Source organism: Neofelis nebulosa, chromosome 18, assembly GCF_028018385.1.
Source record: "Neofelis nebulosa isolate mNeoNeb1 chromosome 18, mNeoNeb1.pri, whole genome shotgun sequence".
NCBI lineage: Eukaryota > Metazoa > Chordata > Mammalia > Carnivora > Felidae > Neofelis > Neofelis nebulosa.
The window spans coordinates 42,935,106-42,940,538 of NC_080799.1; the positions used below are offsets into that span (position 1 = coordinate 42,935,106).

General features: G+C 49.3%; 1 long non-coding RNA gene across 3 annotated transcripts in view; it reads right to left on the reverse strand.

The window, feature by feature from the left end:
- Nucleotides 1-588: 588 nt before the first annotated feature.
- LOC131501011 (uncharacterized) overlaps nt 589-5,433 on the reverse strand; it is an 11,071-nt gene continuing 6,226 nt past the window's right edge. Inside the window, exons 3-5 of one of the 3 annotated variants that reach the window (XR_009256572.1) lie at nt 2,431-2,556; nt 1,351-2,380; nt 589-893 (exon numbers count right to left, since the gene is read on the reverse strand). This is a non-coding gene — a long non-coding RNA (uncharacterized LOC131501011). Of the gene's footprint in view, nt 894-1,131; nt 2,381-2,430; nt 2,557-5,433 lie in introns of those variants that run through there. The other 2 variants (XR_009256570.1, XR_009256571.1) reach the window with 2 other exon arrangements.

The following is a 5,433-nucleotide window of genomic DNA, read 5'->3' on the forward strand; positions in this document are numbered from 1 at the left end:
TTTATTGGGATCAGGGATGCGGGCCCAGGGTTTTGCAGGCTCATTCTTTATTGCTGAATCTAAAACATAAGAACAGGAATCTAAAGCTTCAGAAGAGAGAGAGGAAAAAAAAAGTGGCCCAAATGGTCAGCTATGGAAGTCCACCGAACTCTCTAAAACAGCAGAGTGGGGAGGTGGCCTGGCCCTTTTCCTAGGGTGGCTGGCAATGTGTTTATCGCAGGGACAGGGCACACTGTCATCCAGAAAGTACACTTCTCAACAGGATTACGGTAACAAATCCTATAAATATTGAGGTGGGAGGAGAGTCTGGAATCTAGTTTGTAGCCGTCGTCCCAGACTTGAAGGGTCCAGCTAGGAAAATAGGTCGGTCATCTCGGGGGCCAGCTCAGAGAATCTGTTCAAGGATTTGGGTAACGCCACGAAATATTTTAACATCTTGGGCCATCTAGTGTCGGGGGCAACCCGATCCAGTGGGGGCCTGCAGAAGAGGCCGTCGAAGAATTCACCTGAGGTGGAAAAAAGGACATAGAAGTTTCCTGCAGGTACTGCAGGGGAGCAGTGGGAAAGGCTGCAGAGTCAGCCGGGGGGGGGGGGGGGCTGCAGGAAAGGGGGAAGGTGAGGAGGGACAGGAACGTGCGGAATTTTCCTTTTTTGGCACCTGGATCCGGGTGTAAGTAATCCACTGGTCAGCTAGGGCTTACGGATATTTCGAGGTGGATCGCCTAATGCGCCGGTCTGTCTTCAGTCAGGGGGTCACTGTGGGCCCTCCTTCCTCACTCAGGCTTCCCTCGCTCAAGCTGGTGGCCTGCAAGCGGCCTGCACCTGGCGTCAGTGGGTTTGAACCTGTCCGGAGCCGGCAGGTTGCTCCATATCTCATCCAACCGGTCTTCGTCCTGCGGACAGGTCAGGTCAGGTCAGAGTCGCGTCTCATTTCAGGAGGTGCTGATGCAGGCAGACTCCCAAGGTCAGGCCTCCAGCCCCCGCCCCCCAGCCAGGGGGGTACATTCCAAGACCCCCCCAGATGCCTGAAACTGGAGACAATAGCAAACCCTACGTATACCATGCTTTTCCCATGCATAGATGCTTCCGATAAAATTCATAAGTCGGGCACGGTAAGAAATTAACAATAACTAATAATAAAACAACTGTAATAGAATAAAACAATTATAATGACAGTAATAACATAATTTGACAATAAATTTCATATTAAAAAATAAGCAAGGGTCTTAAAATAAAAAAACATTATAATATCTGCAGTACACACGATAGAACGATAGTAGTTCAAAGCATAACAAGGCCCGTATGAAACTGGCCCCTCTCTCTCAGAATACCTCATTGGCCTATACTCACCCTACGTCTTGTGACGGCGTCACATGACGCAACAGAGGTTAAAGACTGGGGCCGACGACAACGCCGTTCCTGAGCTCCGAGTGCCGCCACGTGGAGGGGATAACTAGGGCACATCTAGGGCTCAAAATGTCCTCGGGCGAGGGGAGGGCGGGCAGCGGCAACCTGGCAGACGTGCCTGGTCTGTGGCGTGAACGTCTCTGGTGACCGTCCTGAGGGGCCCACCGGCAACAGGCACAAAGACTGTCCCCCCGCGAGCTGCTGTGGTGGTCCCTCCGAAGCTTGGATCGAGTCGCCCCACTTGGGCCTGCCCGGTTGTGGGATGGGCGGTTTTAGGTCTCAAGGATCCCAGGTCAGAGGGCGGGAGAAATGCTGGAAGTTTGGAGTTGTAGCCGACTACTGGAAGAAACTAGAATTCAGGATCTAGCCTAGGTGAAGACAAACACCAAAGATAATCCGCGGTGCTAGAATATACCTGTGAAGGTGTGTTACTGAAGCAGACCTGTTCTCTCTGTAATCGCCCCATCTGTGGCAAGGACAACCGTAGCAAGACTATTTTGTTTGCAAATTCAGTCTAGTCGCAATAAACTCGGCTCTCTTGTTTGCGTGAGTGCAGCAAGAATAGGGACTGACCATCCAGGCTCTTTCAAGTCTGCTTTCCTGGAACTTTTCATAAGGAATCTCAGATGGAACTCTGAAAAGCCTCTCCAGGCTAAGAAGCCAAGCCGACACCTCCCTGTCCGATCTTACCTAGAATACCTATAAATTTAGGGGGGCAGTCCCTCTTCGTGAGGTTCCTGGGCCTGTCAGGAGGCAATCTTCCTGACTCACATGATAAGGCTGTTGGGAACCCCAGCAAGGTTATCAGGCTGATTTTTCCAAGGGTTGGTTCCACACAGTCACTTTTTGTTCCTTAGCGCTGTCTGGTCATATCTTAGTCTATGCGCGTCGTTCTCAGATAGGATATTCTAGCCAAAGCCTTGGTAATATGACCAGTGTTTCCAATAGTGTCCTGTTGCAAGGAGAACAGATTCTTATTGGACTTCCACAAATGCGTTGCTATGAAAATATAAGCATACTTACTGGGAGTTTCCAAAGTCTGGAGGGATGAGGTAGGGAGAAAACGTAGTTGCTTTATCTTTGTTTACAAAGGTAGACTTCACAGACTGCCGTGAGTCATAGCTGGTTTAAGACAAAGTTTCCTTGAATCTGGAGAACAAGAGAGTAAAGAACCAGCAACGTTTCAAACAAAAGTCATAGAAACGTGTAAGGATCCTCATCGGGTCCGTCAGTCCCCTGAAATTAATCCTTGTTGATCGTGCTCTTTTGTCAGCAGGTTTTACAAATCTAGTTTTGCTTTCGAGTTCGGTAAATTCTTCCGCAGTTGAGTGATGCGATCTGAGAGTTCTCAGAAACCTGTATTCTAAAGCACCTGTCAGTCCTTGCTATGAATGTCTATGCAGACGAAACAGTTTTCCAAAAGCATCAGAGTACAGCAGTAACTGTCTGTAAGTGACAAAAGACTTGAAGATGGACATGGTTAGAGAGCTGATGGAAGTTTATTACAACTCAGCTGACAAGGAAATATATTTTGGGGACACACAACATTTTAAGGTGATAACTGGAATAATGACTGATAATATTACATATCAGATTTTTTGCAGCTTCAGATAATTTCTGGAACACTTATATTAATAACGTATATCCATACAAGGATGTTAAGAAAGAAGTTACAGCATTATCTCTTATTTGAAAATGCTTCCCATGTAATGTATCAAGTAAGACTAGTTTAAATTAAAAGAATTTTTTAATGTTTGTTTATTTTTGAGAAAAAGAGAGAGAGCGTGCATGAGCAGGGAAGGGGCAGAGAGGGAGACACAGAATGCAAAGCAGGCTCTGGGCTCTGAGCTGTCAGCGCAGAGTCCGATGCCGGGCTTGAACCCATAAATTGTGAGATCATGACCTGAGCCCAAGTCTGACGCTTTATCAACTCAGTCACCCAGATGCCCCTGCCCCCTCCAAACCTATTTTTACAGTGCTTATAATAGTGATTCTGGTTTTCCCCTTTTTCATTTTGAAATAATCAGCTTCACTTTAGGACAAAATTACTTTGGGGAAGCCAGGCTGGCTTGGTCAGTGGAGCATGAGACTCTCGGTCTCGGGGTCATAAGTTCGAGCCCCATGTTGGGTGTAGAGATTATTAAAAATGGGACAAAATTACTTTCTTTTTACTTATTATTTCTAGTAGTTTAAATTATATATATTAATTAGAACGATCAATCTTTACAAAACTTATTTTCTAGTGAAAACTAAGAAGCAATTGTGAACTGCTACACAGCATTCTCTAGGTTGTCAAATGTATGATATTTCTTAATTCCTAAAAACATAACATTTCCTCATAATGCAATTTTTTCCAATTAAACTGCAGAGGCATCAACCCATAATTACGGGGAGTGTCCTGTGAAGAGTAATTCTTTGGACTCAGGGTCCAATGGGGTCTCCTGAGGGGCACCCGGGGGGCTCAGTCGGTTGAGCATCTGACTCTCGAGTTCGGCTCAGGTCACGATCCCAGGGGTGTGGGATCGAGCCCCGTGTCTGGCTCCGCGCTGAGCATGGAGTCTGCTTAAGATGGTCTCTCTCTCTCTCTCTTTCTCTCTCTCTCTCTCTCTGCCCCTCTCCCCTGCTTGTGCACTCTCTCTCTAAAATAAAAATTAAAAATAAAATAGTACTAGTCAATACTACTAGTGAACATTAAAACTAGTGCATTAAAAAAATGGGGCCTCTTGCAGGTTGGCAATAAAGAGGGGATCGTTTGGTCGCCACGGCACAGAAACTATAAACCCATCGGACCATGCCAAATTTGCACAGGAGACGGGCCTCATCTCAATGTTTGCTGTTGCCTGTGGGCCTTGGCAGAGATCTCGGCACGGGCACGGTGCCTGGCAATAAATATCCTGGTGAAGAGGCGGAGGCCCAGGTAGGAGTCTCCGTGGCTCCAGGGGCCTTCGCCTTCCCTTTCCCTCTGTCTCCTCCCGAGAGGCCTTGATAACCCTGTCAGCGTTTCCCTCGGTGGCAGGGAAGCCAGAACATTTTGGATGCTGTCACCGTGAGACCTTGTAGGCCACTCTCCTTTCCAGGGCGTCCCAAGAGACCTCCCTGGGATCGGGGTCTGCCTCCACTGGCATGCTATGTGCAGGCTCTTTGGGAGAAGCCCCAGGCCTCTGGGCTGCTACACCAAGGCTTGGCATGCTGGCATGCACGGCACCGAACGATGTCTGGAAGCTTCTGCGGGGTTTGCACCTATCGAGGAGCTGGTATATTAGGATGTGCTGGCACCAGAGGTTCAGAGCATTCACATCTGTCCATTAATTTTTGTAGTGGTATCATACCAGGAATAGGACCCACATCAGGGGATGAACAGTGACAGCAGTGAGTGAAGCAGTGACAGAGAGACCGTGGCCTTCGTTGTATTTTCCCTCTGGTGGCACCACAGGTTTCTGGTTACAAGGCTATTTGACTCCTCTGGGTGAGGACACACGGTTAGGGCACGACCCGCTGACTCAATGGTCACTGGAATATGTCTCCTGTCCCGCTCGCCCACGGGCATCTTTTCCTTGGGCCTTCAGCCCAGAGCCTCTCCGCGGGCAGGGACGCCAGCCTGGCGATCCAATCTGCCCGCCTCCGTTCTCCTTGGCCTTGAGAGGTGCAGAACCCTCACACACATTAATAGCCAACTAAGGCCTTTATAATTAGTGGTCTAACGAGATGATTAGACCGCATGGCCTCGATCACACCACTCCAGGGAGGCCCGCGGATAATTATGGCGGCTGTGACCTCTTGGGTCAGATACCGCAGGCAACACACAACAGAGGTGACGCGCAGAAGCGCAGAGCAGCGTGCGAGGCTGCCCGTGAGCAGTGCTGCTTCCCCAGGCGGTGTTCCCGAGTCAGGTAGGGGTGAGTGAGCAAGCCGCGCTCCCCTCAGCTAACCGCAAGGGCAGTCACGCAACCCTGCCGGCGACGGTGGCCGCCCTGTGTGTGGTTGGAGCCTCTCGGTCACCGGTGTCCCGACTGGCCCAGCCCTGTG